Source organism: Canis lupus, chromosome 13 (assembly GCF_048164855.1).
Source record: "Canis lupus baileyi chromosome 13, mCanLup2.hap1, whole genome shotgun sequence".
Taxonomy (NCBI): domain Eukaryota; kingdom Metazoa; phylum Chordata; class Mammalia; order Carnivora; family Canidae; genus Canis; species Canis lupus.
This window is the reverse complement of record NC_132850.1, coordinates 61,506,807-61,529,899: the sequence shown is the minus strand read 5'-3', so window position 1 is coordinate 61,529,899 and position 23,093 is coordinate 61,506,807. Positions and strand designations below refer to the sequence as shown.

The following is a 23,093-nucleotide window of genomic DNA, read 5'->3' as shown; positions in this document are numbered from 1 at the left end:
TCTCTCTCTGTGACTATCATAAATAAATAAAAATTTAAAAAAAATTTATATTAAAAAAAAAAAAAAAAAAAGAACCTGTCTATAGGAATGAATTCGTTTCCTAGGGCTGTTGTAACAAAGTACCAAAAACTGGATGGTAAACCACAGAAATTAATTGTCTCACAGTTCTACAGGCTAGAAGTTCAAGATCAAAGTGTCAGTAGTGCCCTGTTCTTGCTGAAAGCATTAAGGAAGCATCTGTGGCAGCCTCTAGCTTCTGGTAGTGCCTTGGCTCATGGCAGCACAACCCCAAATTTCACCCAGCAGTCTATCTCTATGCATGTCTGTCTCTGTGTTCAAACTTCTTCCCTCCTCCCCCCGCCTTTTTTTGAGGACACTAGTTGTACTGGATTGGGGCCCACACTAACGACCTCATTTCAAATCCATGGCATTTTTAAAGACCGTTCTCCATATAGAATAAGAAGGTACTGTGGGCTAGGGCTGAATTATGTATTTGTGGGAGACATAATTCAACCCATTATAGGGAGTAGTATAACTCATTGAAAAGAAGTCTTATTAAATTCTGGTGGGATTCCATGTCCTATTTCCAAAGGTCTACAAGGAATATATGCTAGTTTTTAAAAAAATAAGGATAAGTAATTTGTCTTCAAAAAGATCAAGAAATAGTTTTGTAGGCTCACTGGTCTCATAAAATACATTGCTCAATTTTGGGTTAGACCTATTTATTTCTTAGATTCTATTATTTTGGACAAAAACACCCAACACCTTAAGCTTCAAAAACTGGGAAATTAGTGGTCATATATTATTTAAGGCAGCGTATTTTTTTTATCTTATAAAAGCTTTATTTAGTGTATTAAAACTATTCAGAAAAAAAAAAAAAAAAACTATTCAGTAAAGTGGGTAAATCAAATTTTCGTTTTAAAAGTTGGAAAATATATTATGTATTGGTTTTGTCAAAAGATGGTAATTTCTAAGTTCTATTTCCCTATTAAAAATATTGTGATAATTTTTACATTTGGTTGAGAAAAATTCTAGGTGAAATAAAATAGATATATGTTCATCTGATAGGACCACCCTGAATTAAAGATACTCTCTATAAGAAAAATGCTTATTAGGGTTGGCTAAAAATGTGTGACTGTCCATAAATAACTTAGAAAATCAATACTCCTATAGTCAGTTACACTTTCATTCTCTCAGTGATATTAGATACAATGTTTTGGCTATGACATTCATGACTATGGAAAAATTGCCCAAGTCTGCTGATTATTTTGGAATTTTAGAGATAACATCCTATTTAGTGACAGAAAATGCAAAATATAATATAATAATGATTTTGTTATTATGAATATCTGCCAGATATGAAAGAAGAATATATAGATTTGCTTTCTGAATTTGACCTATTGTTTCTTACATGACTTTTCAAAGTACTGATTATATTGTCAAAAGAATCATTTGTCCTAAATACAATTTACTCTGAGAACATTAATAACATTGGCTTAATGACTTTTTTTCATAAACAGTGGGTAATGAGAGCAAAAAAAAAAGGAAAAAAACCTAGATAATCCTCAAACAATAATTATTCCTTGAATAATAAAAATGAGCTCTTTCAGAAATTAAAAAAAAAAATCTTTAGTAAAGGACGATTTCCAAAGAGAAGATACATGTAATTCACAATTATACTACAAAATGTATTTCTTTCAGACTCACTAAGAGAAAGTAAAAGCATAATATAAATAAATAAACAAATAAAATAACTTCTTTTTACTTTAAAACTCATCTAAGCTTTATGTTCATCATGTTGGTTCAGATCATGCAAAAGGGCAAAGAGTCTCTGTGAATCAGGGGATTGTTCTGCATTGACTCTGCCATCAACTAGTCTTCACTTATGTTAAATCATTCAGTCTACCGGGACTTAATTTGGTCATCTGTAAAATGGTAGGGTGCTTTCTGATTTTTCTTTTAAATACAAAATTCTATGATTCTGTTTTCTACTTAAACTCAATAGACTAGAAAGAGAGGTTTATGTATAGGGAATACAAATAAATTATATTTGAGCAGATACGTATAACTTTATATGTGGACTCACATTTTAGTTAGGAATCCAAAATGACATCATTTGTTTTGTGTTTTTGTGTATGTGCTTGTGTGTATGCACTCATGTGTGTCTGCATCTGTGTGTGTTTGCTTGATTAGGATGGTCAGGGCCAGTTCTCCTTTGCTTAGTATCTTAAAACCATACAAGAAGCACTTAGTTAAATTTGCTCTTTAATTTTCTGATGCACTGTTAGAATTTTGACATGAATGAGGAGAAACCACTGTTTTCTTGTTTAAGTCATCAAAAGGCTGAGAGGAGCTGTGTTGCTAGGCTCTGAGAAGGCTGGGGTTTATGAGACTTGAAACACATAAGTGTTAAGTTCCAGAATATGGAAGGGGAGGGAGAGCCACTGCCCTGTCACCCCCACTACTTAGAGATAAGGGTGGGGAGGTTCTGAAGCAAGTCACTTGAATACCCTCTCTCATGCCTCCAATTTGCTACGGATGCCAATCGATCCTTCTGGGATGACTGCTTTGTATTTTCTGAAGATGTCTGAAGAAATAGATATTTACCCTAAGAGCTTTGATCCTATTTGCTTTTTCTTCAGTCAGATACCCTAGTATTTTGAAAGTCATAGAGAATATTAACGAAGATTAACTATAGATTTATGTACTTGGAGACAAGGCTGCTTAATTTTATTTGCCAAAATAAATCTTGTTTTTTAAACAAAATTTTAATTTCACTTATCTGACCAAGAAAATAAAGTACAACATATTTTATTGTATTTAATCCTAAACTATGTTCCTAAAGCTGATTAAATATTAATGTATGCTTACCTTCCTTAGATTTTTTTTAAGATTTTATTTATTTAATAATGAGAGACACACAGAGAGGCAGAGACACCGGCAGAGGGAGAAGCAGGCTCCCCACAGGGAGCCCGATGTTGGACTCGATCCCAGGACCCCGGGATCATGACCTGAGCCAAAGGCAGACTCTCACTCACTGAGCCACCCAGGTGTCCCCCTTCCTTAGATTTTTGATTACTTACAACATGCAGTTGTTTTGTGTTTTTTAGAGAATTGAACAAAATGATTGTTTTTCTCTTCCTCAGCAAATTAAAATAGAGCAAAGATAGTCCTATGAAGTTAGGAAGGAGATTCTGTTTCTGATGAGACTCTTTTGTCATGAGCATAATATGAAAATACAATCTAGTAGAAGTATTTCAGTGCCTGCTATAGTTATCACACATTTTATGTAACTGTGACAATGACAATTGCCATTGATTCTCAAAAAGACTGAAATAAATTCGTTGGCTCCATTGTAGTCTGCTTTCAACTTCAGAAAACAGATGTGTCCAAAATTAGGACCAATACTTCCCAAAGAATAAAATCAAAGACCTGGAGAGGTCATCTGACCCCATCATCCTGTGTTTAGTATTGAAGGTTGATCATTCAGTTGCTTCTGAAAAGTCTTCAGGGACAGAATTTCTGCATTGAATGGATATTCTTCTAATTACGAAGGGTGTTTGCACATACCAAATAGAATCACAGTCGGATTTCCACAGTCAGACAAAACCCAGGAAAACACACCCATTCATAAATGCTTCATTACAATGCAGATTTGTTACAAACCTAGAACCAGAAATTTTAATTGTTTTTATTTTTTTTCTTATTGAAATTTTATTTTTTTCACATTGATCTTGTTTTGCTTATTTGAATTTTCTATAACTCTACATTAGCATATGCTTCAGCATTTCCCTGGTAGAAATAGCCCCCCTCTGTGTGATTTCCCCCTTCTCTGTGAGATACAAATTTTAATGCCGTGATGTCTTGCTCACCTGTTTTTCCCAGTAACCTCTGACAGTGGCCATCAGGTGCACTGTTCATTGGTGGGTCCAAAACCCACTCAATCAACAGGGATGTGTTATGAAATATCCTTTCCCCAACTCAAGATGCCTTGTTTCCATTTTCAGAAACCATTTAATGTTCTTATCTTTATTACTTATATGACCGCCCTTGATGCAGTTACAACTTAGATACTGCTTTGCATGGACTTGTTCTTTCTTCTAGCCATTGGCCTGGTTTCTTTCCTCTCTTTTCCCAAGTTTTAGTTAGTGACACATGCTAATGGCCATGTGTGGCCTAACCCAACTGATAAAACTTAAACAAATTTTCTGTTATTTCAACAAGTGTCTTGAACTTGCATGTGCCAGTCTCACACTCATCTCTGTGAGGAAGTGACTACAGACCTTCTCTCTGCTAAGCCCCAACTTGGACCCCAGTTCTTCCTTAAGATCATCTATTTATACCTGTGATGATTTTGTTTGGTGTTCAAATATTCTTTGACACTTTACATTCTGTATTGTGTTTCAAATATTGATTGTATTGTCCCATGTCTTTCTCAGATTGACTGACCTGTGTCTGTCATATCTCCTTAGTGACACAGCAAACTCCTTGACTACTGAAATTGTCCCTTATAATTTTGTATGACCTCCTACCCCTTAATCCCTAGCATGGCTCAGAAAACATAGAATATTCTCAATAAATGTGTGTTGCATTATGAGGCTGTCCAGTTAATGCATCAGCAGATATTTACTTGGTTCCTTGTCTTTGCCTGATACTGTGTTTCTTTTCTTCCTTAATTATAGTAAAAATATACCCTTTAGAGGCCTCTCTTTTTTTTTTTAAGCTGACAAAGATTGAAGTAGGTCTTACTTAGAGAAATCAGATGCATATTTTTTCTGTTTTCTTTTACAACTGGAGACGACTTAGGTCATCAAGAACAAATTTAGAATCTCTTAGAGAAAGCTTCCGTCCTAACATTAGAATTACCAACTGCAAATGCCAAATTTAGTAGCCAGAGGCAGTAATTGAGGTACTGTTCCCAGAGCCAGAGGGTTGGAAGCCACAGGGTGGAAGCAAAACAAATGTAATTTGGGCATGAGTATGCAATAGTGTCCAGGTGGAGAGTGAATGTTCCAGAAGGGGTTTCAACACTAATTAGAGTGAATAGTTTCCACAAAAATCAAGTTTGGAAGTCTGGATCATGTTTTGAGACTGTGTACACAGATACAAATTAGCTGAATGATTCCAGAATCCACAGCTCCTGTCTGGTAGCTTGGCCGGTACCTGATAGTGCTCAGTTGTTGAACGCGTAACAGGCCTCTCGTTTATTCCCTAGGGTTTAATTACTGCGCAGGATGGACCGTGCTCCCATAGGAGAAATGCATTCCACAACATTTTTTTTTTTTTTTAGGTTTGGATCTTTGCACAATGAGTCATCCCAGAGCAACTCCATGCTTCTAGTTGGCAGAACAGTTTGGGAGCTTCTTTAAGAAAGGTGTTAGGTCCAAGTCATTGACGTCAGGTGATGTTACGTTCCAGCGTTCTAAGGCCGTGGAGCACCCCAGAGTGTTAAAAGCCCCTTTTCCCCCCTCAGTAGTTTCAAAATTGTGGAAATCCAGTTTATGGGACCACCTAATACAGTACCAGCTAAATGTTTATTAAATATCCTGGTTATTCATTTTTCTTGTTATTTCGGAAGCATTTACTTGAAAAACCATAATAAACCTTCTCTTGTTTAGTATCTAAAATGCTCCAGGAAGTAAATATCCTTTTCCTTGAAATGTGATTTACATTTTAAATTTCGAGATAAAGCTAATTGAAATAACTCAACCACATAAATCACATTAACTTGAAATTCAAATCTGATTTTTGAAAAATCTCTGAGTAAACAAAGGATAACTCACATGCATAATGAGGTAAAGGATTAAGACAGCCATTTAGTTAATTCAGGCTAAAAATCTCCTTTCCTGTAACATCAATGAATATTTTAAGCAAAAGTACTGGAGTCTAAATTATCTGGAAAGCTGCCTTAGCTTTTCATGGAGTTTTTCATGGAGGTAAACACTAACAATATTACTTTTTCTAAACAGATTCATAATTTACATTTTAGTATTTGTCACACACCATTAAATTTACAGACTTCTATTTCCAACCTTCTCTTAATTAAGATAGTCCTTCTAGACAGAGGGATTAATGATTATTTTTTTCTTTTAAGATTTTACTTATTTATTCATGAGAGACACAGAGAGAGAGGCAGAAGGAGAGACAGAGGCAGAGGGAGAAGCAGGCTCCGTGTAGGGAGCCCGATGTGGGACTCGATCCCAGGACCCTGGGCCAAAGGCAGGCGCCCAACTGCTGAGCCACCCAGAGATTCCCCTGATTATTTTTAAAGTAAGGAATTACCCACCTCATAATTACAGGTCATAGGTGTGATCCTTAAGCTACAGCAATTTTTAAGCATTATCATCAATTTAACTTTGGACATGGCATTTTTGGAGGAGTTTGGCTTTTAGTCCCTTCCTTGAAACTTCTGTATTTAACAAACATCCGGTGTAAACGAAGAGTGATGATGAGCAAACGCCAGGGTTAGGGCTTCCTAACCTTCTTGTTTTTTACTATTTTAAAGCAGAAATTTGTCACACGGCAAACTTTAATTAGCTTATTGTTCTTAAGCTATTATATTGACATAGTGCAGTGGTTCTCAAAATTGGTTTGTATCAGCATCATCTGTGAGTCTTTAAAAAAGATTTTATTTATTTATTTGAGAGAGAGAACAAATGGTGAGAGGGGCGGAGGGGGGGCGCCCCGACCTAGGCCTTGATCCCAGGATCCCAGGCCCCTGACCTGAGCTGGGGCAGACGCTGAACCCAGTGAGCCGGCCAGGCACCCTCATCTGTGATATTCTTAAGACCTGCCCGCTTCAGGTTCTTGCTGCGGCCTTATTGAACTCGGATCTCTGGTGAAGTGAGTCTCAGGTATTTATGTGTCATGATACCTCCGCAGGTGAGCCCGCTGCATGGGAGGAGTGAGGGCGTGTGCCGCTGCAGAGCTCCTGCCAGGGGGGCCACTCAAAAGGAACTCACATTAGAGCAAACCTAAAAGTATATTGAAGCATTTATTTCTGCAAATCTTTAAATGAAGGTTTTTTGTTTGTTAGGTTTTTTTTTTTTTTTTTTTTAAGCAATCTTCATAGTGATTATTGTTGGCTAAATTGCCAAGGACAATACTTCTCCTTTCTACCTTTTGTCCCTATTCCGACTTCTAAAGACCTAGAGCCGTCACATGGAAAGGGCATTTCTGCTGTGGAATACAGAGCTAGTTAGAGATGCACTGCAGCCAGAAGCTGCTCTGAAGATCTCCTGTGTGACTGGGGACAAATTAGAACTTATAAGCAATGTCTGAGGATGTGTAAAAATGACAGATTTTTGGAATTTTCCTTCCTTTGGGGCGAAGAAACACAAAAGATGCGGAGAGATCCGATCTATTCACAACGTCTGGAAAATATAAAGCACGTGCATCTAAATTGAAAAAGAAAATTCTGTCCTTTTAAAGACAAATCCCCGAATCCCCTCACAAGGAGGGAGTGACCACGGGAGAGAGCCATCTGAAAAATGTAATGTATTCTGAGAATTCACTCTACTGGGAGATTGCGTTTTTTCTTTTTTTTTAATTTCAAGGGCAGAAATTTCGATTAACCATTTAATCCCCCCCCCCCCCGCCCTGTATAACCGTTAAGGACACGGTGCCACCCTTGGCAGGGGCTGTTTGCTTCCCCGGGAGGCAACAGGAGGCCCGCGGGGACCCCAGCCAGGAGATCCCGGGAGCACAGGGAGCTGCAGGGGCGCCCTGGTGCTCGGGCCTCCCCGCGGAGCCCTCGGGCCTGCTCCCTTCGGTGCCGGGGTCCCCAGGGCGGGGTGGGGCGGGGCAGGGGCAAGGCAGGGGCAGGGCTGGGGCAGGGCTAGGCTGGGCTGGGGCAGGGCTGGGGCAGGGCTGGGCTGGGCAGGGGCAGGGCTGGGGCAGGGCAGGGGCAGGGCTGGGCAGGGGCAGGACAGGGGCAGGGCAGGGGCAGGGCAGGGGCAGGGCAGGGGCAGGGCTGGGGCAGGGCTGGGCTAGGGCAGGGCTAGGCTGGGCAGGGGCAGGACAGGGGCAGGGCAGGGGCAGGGCAGGGGCAGGGCAGGGGCAGGACTGGGGCAGGGCAGGGGCAGGGCAGGGGCAGGGCAGGGCCAGGGCTGGGGCAGGGCCAGGGCTGGGGCAGGGCCAGGTCAGGGGCTGGGGCAGGGCTGGGCAGGCCGCCCATGACACGCAACTGCACCCGCTCCGGCTCCGCTCATATATATATATATATGGAATGCTTAAATGCAAGATCCAAGAAAGTTCTGGAAGGGAAATTAGCAAACAGATTTAACCTCATAGCATGGGGTCAGTGAGGGAAATTAGATGGTTTGGAGTGAGGTCAGTTCATCTATATCTTGAGAAGCCATGACCCTGAGGAAGCCACCGGGGAAGGTCCCTCTATAAAGAGGTTCATAACTCCGCATCCCTCCAGCTCTCTCTTTCTCTAGTTGGGTACAAAGATTGACTAGTCCAGCTTCTTTAAATCTCATTTGCCTACTTCCGTGAGTGGGCCACACTTTGCTCCCGTTAATCCACTTTTCCCTTCTTTTTTAGATATATTAACACCACGTGTTAGGCCGCAATTAATTCACCTTAGAGATTTGGCTTCTTGACCTCTGTCTCTTACAAAGGTAATCCAATTCTTAGACTTCTAGGTGTGACTTAATTTCACACTCTGTAACTAGAAATTATGATGATCATGTAAATTCCCACATTTAGCCAACTAGCATGTATTTTTAAAAAAAATAATTATTTAAGATTTATAAGCCAAGGGGAGGAGGGCGGGGGGTGGGGGTGAATGGGTGACGGGCACTGAGGGGGGCACTTGACGGGATGAGCACTGGGTGTTATTCTGTATGTTGGCAAATTGAACACCAATAAAAAATAAATTTATTATTTAAAAAAAAGATTTATAAGCCAATGTCTCTGAGGCCTACTGTATTTCAAACATTGGAATAAACCAGAGATCACACCAGGGGTGTTCCTGCCACCTGCATTGCGTGCTGCCACACGCTCCGTCAGCACAGAGTCCATATCTCAGATGATAGTTTCGTAAGAGGAGAAAAGGGGCTTCAGATGCTTTTCTTCTAACCTCTTCTCGCCCACAAATTGACCATGCATGGCAGCCATGCGTTAGAAGGTTTGAAGAGAAAAACACACAAACAAAAACACCTTTGATTGTAGGTACATTTTTCTTTACTGTTTTCATGATTTTATGATATTTCTCTACTTCAATTCCCCCCCCCCCTTTTTTTTAAATGAATATTTACCTCTCCTTCCTTTTTCCTAGGGTTAGGATGCCCCCTTCAAGATCTCCTCCTACTCTCGTTTCCAAGGACAGCCACACTGGGCTACCTTTCCTTATTCAGACTGGTTGCTGACCTGGCAACTTGAGGGAATTGAAAACAATATGGCATTTTGATATATATTCTTCATTTTGAACAGAGTGGATAAATTATTATTTATCTGGAAGATGATTGATTAATTCTATTTTTAGTAGAAAATCATAAAAGTTAAATAACATAATCTCAAAGCCAGAGACTAATTTGAGATTAGCCGATCTAATTTCACACTTTATGTGTTTCTTTGTAATTATGGTACCATAACTCTTTCACATTCCTTAGCAAAATTTTTAGAAATCAAATGACCCAAGGGGCACCTGGGTAGCTCAGTGACTAAGTGTCTGCCTTCGGCTCAGGGCATGACTCCGAGGTTCCTGGGATCGAGTCCCACATCGGGCTCCCTGCAGGGAGCCTGCTTCTCCCTCTGCCTGGTCTCTGCCTCTCTCTCTCTCTCTGTGTCTCTCATGAATAAATAAATAAAATTTAAAAAATAAAAAAGTGACCCCAGAATTAGAAAGCCTCTTAAAAATTCTTAATTCCAAAAAGGAAACCCAAAGAGAATAAACAACTTGCCAACATCACATGACTGGTTCGTGGTAAAGTTGGGACGATAATACAGGCCTTGTGACTGCCAGTCTAGTGTCCTTTCTATTATTACTGCATTTGGTGATTTGTTCCTCAAGGCACAAAAGTACAGTCCCAAAGATTTAAAGAGTTAATATAATCCCCAGATCTGCTAGACTCTGAATAGGTTGAGTTTGCGTTTTTGCGGTTAAAGTTACTTGCCTATGACCCATAAGGTCCAGATGGGTATATAAAATGGGTCCCATTTATAGAATATAGCTGGAGTTAATTTAGTCAAAATTCAGAAAATAAGATATAATTAAATAATAATGGGCAGAACAGTAGCGAGGACACTGCACTGAGATTAAGCATACAGGACATGGAGTCCAGCTCCACCAAAACCTCTTAAGTTTGAGTGAGTCACTTACCTCTTCAGCTTGTCCCCTGGAGAAAAAGTACATTTACTAGATCCTGTTTAAACAGTAAGGATGTTTTATTTTCTTCTGTTATTACTTGAACGTAATCATCTGGTCTCGCTCCACTCTGGGCACGTAAAGGCCATGATTGTCTTCAAAGGTGTATTTGGCTCAGGTATGATAGGACTGAGTAGTGAGGGAGGGCTCACCCTTAGGGGATACCTGTTGTCTTGCTACGTATCATTCATTCTTCCTTCTGGTACCAGTGCTCAGAGAACCAACCCTGTCCTTCCTCAGCCTTGCGATTGGGGAGGGTCTTGATCGCCTTACACCAGTCAGTATGTCATGATACTGTGTCATCATAATTGGTTCAAGAATAGCTCTATAACTCCACCAGAATCAATGGCACATAGAAAAATCCTTTAAAGGACTTTTGGGGAGGGAAGTCGCATTATTCCTGAAGACCTCTGGAATAGACTTACTCTCCTTTTCTGGACAGTTTATATGAGAACATGAGTTCTAGATTTGGACATTATGAGGGAAAAGGTTGGAGCTTCAAGGCTGACCAGAGATATTCTGATGCTGAAGCTGACTTGGAAATAGGGAGGGCAGAGGAAGAAATGTGCACATTTCCCCTGCTCTTTCTTTAGCTGTGTTCTACCCTAGGGAGTTGCGGCACTTTTGTTATTTGGAGTAGAGCTCTTAACACCTCTAAATGGGAAAAAAATTACTCTGTAACATAAGTATAAATGAGTAAGTGCAAAAATTAGAAGTCTCTAAGAGGAAAATTCCAGTTTCTTTTCAGTTAGAGGTTTGTGTATAGAATAAAGATCGATACAGGGAGCATCAGTATGGACGAGTGACTGGGTTAGTCCTTGCTTGAAACCAACCCCTATTTAAAACCAAACCACTTTCCAGTGAAGTGATTCAATTCCTTTATTGTTTAAACCATTTTTTTTTTTGGTTGAGTGTATATCACAACATAACAGGGTGCTGAAGGATTCTTTGTCAAAGGGTGGTCACCATAGTTTTCTGTATTGTTACTTGAGCAGCAGCTGACTTCAGAGCTCGGAGATAGCTGAGATCCAAGTAAAGTAATCACAGACATTAATTTATGAGTAACTGTGCATATTTACCCAGAACGCTCTGTTTTAACTAACTGAAATACATTTTTAATAGATGTGAAACGCTTTGTGGAGAATACCAGGGGGGAAGAAGGCTAGTTCTCTTTTCTTCAGCAGAATACTTTCCAACCTCTGAGTGTCAGTGGAATATTAGAGTCCTATGTGCTTATTATAGCGAATCCCACTGAGTCTACTAATAGTACTGAAATAGTTTTATATAATGAAGACTAGGAAATATCCAGATTATTATTTACTTTCAGCAATGACATTACCATAATGTACATTAGTTTTCTTGTTTAAAACAGATGTTGTGGGTAATTTCATTAATAACTAAGACTGAATAACACATCTTATTGACAATTAAATTATTCAAAACAGTAATGCTGATACACCTTGAACAGTATTTTAATCTTAAAAATTTTTTTATTTTTAAAACTTTTAAAATTTGAATATAGTTGATACACAGCATTATATTAGTTTTAGGTGTACAATATAGTGAATCAGTACCTCTACACATTATGATACGTTCATCTCGAGTGTAGCTACCATCTGTCACCATACAACTGGATTACAGTATCATTGACTATATTCCCTATGCTGTGCCTTTTTTCCTGTGACTTATTCCTTCCAGAAAGGAAGCCAGTATCCCCCACTCCCCTTCACCCATTGTGCATATCCACGCACCACCCCCACCTGCCTCTGGCAACCATCAGTTTGTTCTGTCCTTACAGATTTGATTCAGTTTTTTGTTTGTTTGTTCGTTAGGCAGGTAGACTGTCAAAAGTCCTCTCTGGTGTGCATTTAAAAACTTTTATTATGCATTCATGGCTGGTTTAATGAGACTCAGTATGATCATTGTGTTTCAAAGATCGTTGATCAAAAATCTTGATGTGGAGGTGTCTTGGGGCATGGGAGGCATAGATAAAGCCACGCTTGTTTAATTAGGCAGGATTTTTAGAACTTGCTGATTGGCCAGCATTTAACTCGATCTTTTGCAGCACTGACAATGCCAATGTGGATTTAGAATCCCGTAATCTGAAGCACTGATGAAGAAAAAGGATAGCAGTCTAAGTATTGCTTTCCCCTAGTTCATGCCTACGAATATCACCCAGAGCCACTTGGAGCAGCCTTCATAACCTCCAGGTGAAGATGAGAAATGACATCTATTCGATACCTATTCTGTTTCCTGTCTCTGCAGCTCTGTTAAATAATTGAAATAGGCATGACATGAGGGTACAACTGGTGATAAGACTTTGCTCTTAAAAGAGTGACAAGGAGATTGAAGAAAAGGACAGTGTTCTGGGGTGCTGAGTGTCTGACTTGGGCTTTCAGCCTCTCACTTTACACGTTGATCATTCCATTCATCAAACCTTGCAAACCTGGGTATGAAAACAATTGCAGAGGATCCCTTCACCCAACCACGGCCAAAGAATACAGTACACATTCTCTGATACAGAGGAACACTTTGAATTCTTTAGGATTTGTACTTTTGATGTCAACATCAGAAAGTTTCTTAGGGAAAAAGTACTGGCAAGCACTAAACCATCGGACATGCAGTGCTGCAGGGCACAGCAAATGAAGCTCAAGCGTAAGATACAGAGTAAAAAGGTATTTGTTAGGTGAGGCAGCAGTGTATGTTTTCACAAATTATTAAATTCTTTACAGATAGCAGTTATTCCCATCCATAAACCATACCAATTATTCCTGCCTTATTCCTAAAAAGCTCCATGGAGCAGTGAACGGCTATGAATGCTTCATATGTGGAAGTTATATGCTTACGTCGTGTAGACTTAGGTCCACAGCACAGTTTTAATTTCCAATTTTATTTTTCAAAATCAATTTTCATGATATTACAAAATATGAGAGAGACCTGTTAAATTTTACGAAGCTTTAGAAATTCAGATTCTAGCAATATGTTTTATTTTAACCTGGAACTACTTTCTATATGACCGTTTACTGTGAAACTACTACTATAGTTCTTTCAAGTTTTGGAGGAAGGGATTTCTGCATACGATTAGCCAATTATACGGCAAAGGATTCACCTTTGATCGTTGGTGTTACCATCTAACTCAGACATGTTGTTTGGTGCCCAATGGGAGTATAATAGAAACTCACACTTTAGAATTAGAAGGAATCTCTTTCATGTCACTTGATACTGTCTGTGTTGAGAGGCAAGAGTGAGGTCATTAAAAGCATGTTGGGCGCAAATCTGAGCTTTGCACTTAGCTGTGGGATCTTGGTGAGATTACTTAACATCTGTGCCTGAGTTTCCTGAGGTGTAAAATAGTGACAAATATGAGGACTACTTTATAGAGTGATGAGAATTAAAATGAGTTAATGTTTCTAATGCAAGGGAGATTCATTGGGACAAAATAAACACCATTATGTGTTTGATAAATGAAAGTGCTAAAGAAAGCAATTCCCTGTGTTCACCATATTTCTTATCAGCATATTTTATTACTCATAGTGAACATGACTCATTAATTAATACCTTCCATTAATGATGAGGTGATGAAGAAATATTTAGGGTCACATGGCATCATAGAAGGAGCCTTTTATAATGATAATGACCTAAAAAAATAAAAAGCTAATTCATTGCTATTTGAAGTTTGCCAACACTCTGACCTCTGCTTGTACAGACCATGTCTATTTGCTTTAGATAAGTGAAACCTAACCTTAAGGCTTTCTGTTCCTTTCTTAACCTTAGTCTCTTAGCTGCTAGACTGAGAATTCTCCAGAGTCAAGAATTTGCAGAGCAACACATGCTCCACGTGTGAAATTTCACTTTTATTCCATGTACATATTGCCAGGTCTTCCTTACTTATGCTAATATTTTTCAACATTTCATAGGTTTTTAATTAAAACTGAATACTGTAGATAAATGTTATTTATTTTGATTGTTCTTTGTACTTCATCTTTATTGTGGTAACATTCTTAGTTGCCTCTTTTTTTCCCCCGTTTCTTTAGGCATTAAAAAGAACAGGCCATGTTAGGAAGAGCTAAAATAGCCAATGATATTGAAGGGAAAGTTTTTGAAAGTTCATATGTATAGGATAATTTTGTGAATATTTGAGTACTTATGGAAAGCAGTTTTTTTCCCCTAAATTATGGTAACACTTAACAAAATAACATCATGCTGAATAGTTTTTAAATGGTCTTCAACTATACAGTGATGACTTTTTTTTTTAAAAGATTTTATTTATTTATTCCTGAGAGATACAGAGAGAGAGAGAGAGAGAGAGAGAGAGAGAGGTAGAGACACAGGTAGGGAGAGAAGCAGGCCCCATGCAGGGAGCCCGATGCGGGACTCGATTCCTGGACCCCAGGATCACGCCCTGTGCCGAAGGCAGGCACTAAACCCCTGAACCCCCTAGGGATCCCAAAGGTGATGACTTTTTGTTATAGCTATTGAACTTAAAGTTACTGGCCTGGTTCAATTCTACATGAATTGTACTGTGAAAAGTATTTTCCCTTTGGGTAAATCAGTGCTGCACACACACACACACACACACATTCATATATTTATAATCATCATTATTAATCTATTACTAATTATTGAACACATACTGCAAGTTCAATAGGAATTGTTTTAAGTACTTTTCATGATAACTTACAACTTCTCTATGAGATAGTATTTTAGTTGCTATTTCTGTGCAATGAATTGCCCCAAACTTAATAGGTTAAAACAACCATTTTATAATGTTCATGAATTCTCTGTGAATCTGACAGTATGCAGTGGGATGTTTTACTGTTTGTGGCTGTGACTCCAAGTGTGTGACTCTGAGGTGGCTTCAGTACTAGGGACTGAGATTTTCTGAAAGCTCATTCATTTAGATGTTGGGCATCTGCATTGGAGGATCAGAAGACTAGGATTGCCAAATGAAAAATTACACGTGACCTCTTCATGTGTCATTGCATCCTGACAGCATGGTACTTTGGGTTAGTTAGACTTCATACGTGGAGGCACAGGTTCTGAGTGAGTTTTCCAGAAAACAAATCAGAAGCTGCATTGCTTTTTATGACCAGCCCTCAGACTCCACCCAGCACCAATTTTGGCAGTAGCCATTTAGTCATTTTTACCTAGATGCACCGGCAGTGGCTATAGATCCCACCTTTTTTCTTTTTTTTTTTTAAATTAAAGTTTCATGGACATATAGCATTCATTAGTTTCAGGTGTACAACATAATGATTTACTATTTGTTTATATTGTGAGATGATCACCTTAATAAGTCTAGTTACCGCCTGTCACCATACACAGTCACAAAATATTTTTTTTTATTATTGTGGAGAAAACTTTTAAGATGTACTCTCTCGGGAACTTTCACTTTATTTATTTATTTGTTTGTTTGTTTATTTATTTATTTATTTATTTATTTATTTATTTATTATGGCTTAACTTTTTATTTTAGTAAAATTCAAACACAGCACATGGTGTGCTAGCATCTGAAACCAATACGATGAGCAATTACTAACTTACAGTGAGTGACTTGAGAGGTTCAGTGTCCAAATTCAGCAAGTTTCAATCCCTCTTGTTTACTGAAAGTATTGCTGGCTGATAAAACTGAATGCAAGTCACCAATTATGGCACTACACAAAGATAACCACATATTTGAGGATTGAAAACATGCCAGACAGTCACTGAAAACCAAACAAAACACAGAACTAAACAAAACTCACAGAACCTTTGGGAATGTGGATACTTCCTATCAGTGCCCACAAGTGTTTCATTAATATTTTAAGACAAATGTATCAAAAGCTTGGCATGCTTTAATTTCAAGTTGCCAATTTTGTCTTATATCTTGTCTGACAATTTACAGCTAGTCACATCACCAGTGTCAGGTCTGCTTAATTTGGCTCACTCTCTTACTAGAACTTAACATGAAAAGCTCACACTACCCTGAAATACATTATTTCACATATGGTAACATTCAACACTCGAGTGCCAGTGTTTTTGTACTATTGTTTGGTTGAGTTTCTTTAAACTTTTAAAGAATTCACTTTTAGACTTATAGAAATATTTGTCAAAATGTTCAATAAATGCTACACAAACTAGAAGCAAAAAGGATCTAAAATCTGTCATGTGCAAATAGTTTTCTCTCAAGTGTCATTCTGTGGTCCCAAGTAAAATTTCAGAATCTAGTTCTTAACAAGCTGTGTTCAACAATCTCTACGAGAAAAACTAAGATTGGAAGTTTAAGGACACGTACACAAGATCTCTCTCTCTCTCTATTATATATATATATATATATATATATATATATATATATGTATGTGTGTATATCTTCTCTTTGCAGTAAAATAAGTACTTTGTAAAAAGTTATGGGCAAAATATACAAGAATCTAAACCTAGACTAAGTGAAATAGTGGCATCGCAAATGATAATACTGTCAGGTGTACCTACTTAGTGGTTTTTAGAACAGGGCACAATATACTTGAAAACCTATTGGACTTTAAGAAAGATTTTGCCTTAAATTTTAAAGACCACTACATTCCAGTCACAAAAGCAGCAACAGAATTCCAAGTGGCAGAGGCATTTTTAGTGGTGGACAATCACCTTTGGCCAAGCTTATCACAGAGAGACTATAACCATACTGGGAACCTGTGCAACTACAACAGAATGCAGCTGCACTATCTAGACATCTTACGCACTTTATTACGTATTTCCAACCTGTGTGATCTCAAATATTTCAGTTTGTTGCTGTTCTGACCTACAGTCTATAGGTATGAGCCATTTTGACATTTCAGCACAGCTCAAAGAAAGTAAAGTGAATCTGCATTAAAATAAAGCCTGCTGCATGATCCCTTCTGCTCATATCCTCTCGACCAAAGGACACTAACACTAGCATGCCTGAAAGACCAAAATCCAACCAGTCCCATAAAAAGACTGGTCACTCCCATGGCCAGCCATCCTACCATTTCAGTATTATTACAGCAGGCATTAGAAGAATCTAACCAAAAAAAAAAAAAAAAAAAAAAAAAAAAAGGAATCTAACCAGTTGAAATCTCCTTCAAATACTTTTGTTATTAAATCTTTAAAACTTTCCCGTAGGAGTAGTATGCCCACATTTGCTTACCTTAAAACTAATAACCTAAACATTAAAAGAGAAATTACTTAGTATTTACATTAACTTTGAAGAATGCTGTGAAATCTATATGAGCATATTCATACACGGCACCTCATCCTGCCAAGGATGGCTCATATTTAACAACTCCAAGATTCTGGGTGCCTATCCAGGGTAGAGTGAGCAAATCAGAACTTTGATTTAGTCCAGTTTGCCACATTAGAAACTAATTCTGCCTTCAGATGTTTTTCTCTCCAGGATGCAAGTACCAGAAAGTCCTAACACAAGGTACTGCCTCAGTTTTTTTTATTTCCCCTCTTATCTACGGATGAATTGAGGATTCCTGTTAAGTTGTATCACACCTGTGTGCCAAGGTTTGGTTTTGCCAAGTTGAGTAAGTTTAGTTTTTCCAAACGGTTGATATCTTGAGCTCTACTGAGCCAACAGGACAGCAATATAATAAGTTGTCTAAAGTTAAAGTCACAGAACATTAATAAACAAGTGACCCTCAGTCACAAAATTATAAATGCCGATTGGGATGAGAAAAAGCAGGAGAGGGGTTAATCCAAACTAGAGCAGTTGAATTTTCAAACCAATTTCTGAATAAGGCTCTCGATTGTTCATTTCTTCTCGTGACTTTGAAGCTCCCTTCAAAGAATCACACCTGGTGATGTACTGCAGGGTCTTGAAGCTGTAAGGTATAGTCTGGTAGGTTCCATGTGGGCTCCATATTAGCTTGTTTGAATGGGTGACTTTGTTGCAAAGTAGATTCAGTTGCCCCACCAGTGAATGGCCTGAGAATTCTACTTTCCACCATGTCCATCACCACCGTAGAAGCCTCCCTAGCCACCTCCACCAGTTCCTCTGCTGCTGTGAACCACCTCCAACACTATGGCTGCTGCTTGCATGTCTGCTCCTAAAACCTTGGCAACTTTAATTTTTTTTTATTTTTATTTTTTTTAAGATTTTGTTTATTTATTCATGAGAAACACACACACACACAGAGGCAGAGACACAGGCAGAGGGAGAAGCAGGCTCCATGCAGAGAGCCCGACGTAGGACTCGATCCAGGGTCTCCAGGATCACGCCCTGGGCTGAAGGCGGCGCTAAATCACTGAGCCACCTGGGTTGCCCCCTTGGCAACTTTTAAACGTGGAATATAGTGACGTTAACTGTAGTTGCCGTGCCATACATTGCATCCCCATGACTGACTGACTGATTGATTTAATAACTGCAGGTTTGTGCCTTTGGACTCCCTTAACCCATTTGCCCACCCCCACTACCTGTCTCTGGAAACTGCCAATCTGTTCTCTGTTTCTGTGTGCTTGTGTGTGTGTGTGTGTGTGTGTGTGTGTAGACACATGCATGCATCATATATATGTATCTGTATATACTACACATATAAGTGGAATCACACAGTATTTTTCTTTCCCAATCTGACTTATTTCACTTCATATAATGCCCTCAAGGCTCATCCATGTTGTTGCAAATGGCAAGATCTCATTCTTTTTTATGGCTAAATAATATTTCAGTGTGTGTGTATGTGTGTGTACATTATCCATTCATCTGTTGATAGACACTTAAGTTGTTTCCATCTCTTATCTGCAAATAAGGCTGAGATGAACATGGGTGCGTCTATCTTTTTGAGGTAGTGTTTTTGTTTCTTTAGATAAATACCCAGAAATGATATTCCTGGTTCATACAGTAGTTATATTATTAATATTTTGAGGAACATCCATACTGTTTTCCATATGGCTGCACCAATTTACATTTCCACCAAGAGAGCACAGTTGCTTCCTTTTCTCCACATCCTTGTGAACGCTTCGTATTTCTTGTCATTTTGATAGTAGCTATTTTGACTTGTGTGAGGTCATATCTCATTGTAGTTTTGATTTGCATTTCCTTGATGATTAGTAGTGTCAAGCATCTTTTCATGTACCTGTTGGCCTTCTCTGTGTTTGTTCTCTGGGAAAATGTCTATTCAGATATTCTGTCCATTTTTATTTATTTTCAATTTTCTTTTTTTCCCTGCCCATTTTTAAATTGGATTATTACTCTGACTTGTTTTTGCTATTGTGTTGTATGAGTTCTTCATCTATTTTGGATGTTCACCCTTTATCAGATATATGAATTGCAAATATTTTCTCCCATTCAGTAGGTTGCTTTTTCATTTTGTTGGTGTATCCTTTCCTGTGCAGAAACTTTTTAGTTTGATGTAGCCGCACTTGTGTATTTTTTTATTTTGTTGCTTATGCTTTCCAAAAATGTGATTTCCAAAAAATCGTTATCAAATCTCATGTCAAGGAGCTTTTCCCCTGAGTCTTCTTCTAGCTCTTGGTTTCGCTGATCTTTCCTATTGTCTGTTTAGTCTTTACTTATTTCTGCTGTAATCTTTGTTGTTTCCTTTCTTTTACCAACTTTGGGCTTTGTTCTTCTTTTTCTAATTCCTTGAGGTGTAAATTTAGATTGTTAACTTGAGATTTTTCTTGTTTCTTGAAATAGGCATTTCTTTCTATGAACTTCTGTCTTGTATTTCCACTCTTTCAGGATATTTTTTTAATTCACTTTTGATTTCTTCATTGACCCATTTGTCGTTAGGTAACATATTTTTTCATATTTGTGAAATTTTCAGTTTTCTTTCTTGTAAATGATTTCTGGTTTTATACCATTGTGGTAGGGAAAGATGCTTGATTATTTTTTTAATTTGATAGCACTTGTTTTGTGGCTCATTATCTGATCTATCCTGGAGAATGTTCCATATGAATTTGAGAGAAATGTATACTTTCTTGCTTTTGGATGGAATGCTCTGTATTAAGTCCATCTGTTCTAATATGTCATTTAAGGGTGATGCTTTTCTTATTTTCTCTCTGGATGATCTATCCATTGATATAAGTGGAATATTAAAGTATCCTACTTTTATTGCATTGCTATCTATTTCTCCTTTTAGATATTTGATTTCTATATTTCAGTGCTCCTTTATTAGGTACATAAATATTTACAGATTTTCTTGTTGTATTAACTCCTTTATCATGTATGATCTTCACTGTCTCTTTGTTTTGAAGTATATTTTGTCCGATATCAAAGTTTAGCTGCACCATATTTCTTTGGTTTTCATTTGTATGGATATCTTTTTCCATCCCTTCACTTTCAGTTTATGAGGGCATCAACCTTATGTCTGCAGTGAGTCCTCTTTGTAGGCAGCATATAAATGAGTTTTGATATTCATTTGGCCATTCTATGTATTTGATTAGAATATTTAGTTCATTTACGTTTAAAGTAATTATTGATAAATATGTACTTATTGCCACTTTGTGAATTGTTTTCTGGGTGTTTGGTAGTTCCTCTCTTTTCTTCTTCTCTTGTTCTCTTCCTTTGTGATTCCTTATAGTGGTACACTCAAATTACTTCTTCCTTATCTTTTGTGTGTCTACTGTAGGTTTTTGCTTTGTGGTTACCATGAAGCTTAAATATAAAAACTTCTATTTATAAAAGTGTCTGTTTTAAGTTGATATCAACTTAAGTTTGAACACAGTGTAAACTCCTACATTTGTACCCCCCCCATAAATTTTATGTTTTTGATGTCACATTTTATATATTTTTATCTTGTGTATCCCTTAAGTAATTGTAGTTAGGGGTTATTTCATTCTTAGTTAATGTTATTTTTGCTACTTTCATTTTCTAACCCTCACTCTAGGTTTTAAGTAATTAACCCCCTACCTCTACTGTATATTTGCCTTTTCTAGTAAGGTTTATACTTTCATATGATTTCTTGTTACTAAGTAGTGCCCTTTTTTTCCTGCCTAAGGAGGTGCCTTCAGCATTTCTTGTAAGGCTGTTTTACTGGTGGTAGATTCTTTTAGCTTTAGCTTGTTTGGAAAATTATTTCTCCTTCAATTCTGAATGGTAGGTTAATTGGATAGAATGTTCTTGGTTGGAATTTATTTTTTTTCAGCTTCTGGCCTGCAAAATTTGTGCCACTCACTTTTGGCCTGCAAAGTTTCTACAAAAAAAATCTTCCAATAGCCTTATGTGGGGGTTCCCTTGCATATCACAAGTTGTTTTTCTCTTGATTAAGGTTATATCTTTGTCTTTGTTTAAGATTATCTCCTAAGATTATCTTCTTGTGTTACAATATGTAGATCCCATATTTTGCTGGAAATAGTGTCAGACAACTTTGGTTTCATGTTTTTAAACCACCACCATTCTTCTGGAGCCACCATTACTTGCATTCCTTCCCTTATATTGCAGGGTACAAAATACAATTATTTTTTCCCCAAGCCCTCTGAAGTCTCACTCTATTTCATCATCAATTACAAGTCTAGGACTCTGCCATGTAAACTTTCCAGTTGGGTTTTTGAATACAGTTTATCTAGTATGGTTGTTTTCAATCTGAAGAACCTAAAATAAGCCGACAAGTCATCTCTTTACTACACATTTAGCCTACAGTGGCTGAGTGACCTCCGTAGACACTCCTATTCAGAAAGGAGGGAGATAAAAGACACACAGCAGTCACTGGTCCATAACAATTCTGAAATCCAACTGCATATTTTTCATGAGTTCTTTGACTATGGTTTATTCCTACTTCTCTAAAGCAGTTTTTGGAGACTCAGTTCTGCTCTGTATCTCTTGATTACTCCTTTTACTTTATTATCTTTTTCCCATAAAATTTGATCTGTACTTCAAATAAGAAACTACCTCAAGCTTGCTTCCTACTCATGAAAGGTGGCAGGTCCAAAGGCCTCTTTTTATTTTGGACTCTCTCTGTTTATTTCAATCAAAACTGACCAATTTCTTTAAACATTTTGTAGGTTTCCTGCGTTTTGATTTATAATCCATTGAATTAGACTAAAGTCATACCCACAGTTCTCTAAGGTAAACTCAACTGTGTTGGCTTCATGTTAGACTGATGGACAGGATCTTAAAATTATCAGAATATCTACTATTTAACAGAGGGAATTTGCCAGGGATGTTCTTAAGATCCTTTCATGGCTTTTATTTCTTCCAAGGACTTAGGAGGCACTATTTCCAATCTTTCTAAGTTCTTACCAAAGAGTTTACCATTCCCTTGACCCTTACCATTCCCTCGACCCTGAGATGTTTACATGAAAGGAATCAGGATTTGATATTTTCCCTGAAGCATTTCTCTAATTTGAGACTCTTTTTCTGGGAGAGATAGGGACCGAGAAATAGTTTTGTTTTTAAATAAAAGGAGCAAGTCCTGCCTCTTTCATATTTCCTATAAATTTGGCTTAAAATCAAAAGTTTTCTTTCAGTTTTTTGCTACTCTTATATCTTATCATATGTAACTTGTAAATCCCTGTAGCTATTTTCCCCATCATCAGTGGTAATGTTGCCAAACTTTATGCCAATAACAATGGTCACCCTTTTTGTTAACCTCCAATAATAATTTCTTTCCAAATTCCCCATTCTTTATCAATAGTCTCCTTGAGGTTTTCCAAGCTCTCACAAATCATCTTTTCAAGGTCTGTATTAATCAGGGTTCCTCAGAGAAACAAAAGCAATGGAAGATTAGATAGATAGGCAGATAGAGATGAATATAGAGAGATGTATAGAAAAAAAGATAATTATTAC

The 23,093-nt window shown here is 37.9% G+C and overlaps 1 protein-coding gene and 1 long non-coding RNA gene across 4 annotated transcripts in view; one reads left to right on the top strand and one right to left on the bottom strand.

Annotated features, from left to right (window-relative positions):
- Nucleotides 1-23,093, top strand: part of MARCHF1 (membrane associated ring-CH-type finger 1) — a 797,228-nt gene that overhangs the window by 354,139 nt on the left and 419,996 nt on the right. The window lies entirely within an intron of this gene.
- Nucleotides 8,916-10,613, bottom strand: LOC140602268 (uncharacterized). Its single transcript, XR_012005237.1, has 3 exons — nucleotides 10,328-10,613; nucleotides 9,264-9,382; nucleotides 8,916-9,087 (listed from the first exon to the last, which is right to left on the bottom strand). It is a non-coding gene; the product is annotated as an uncharacterized lncRNA (long non-coding RNA).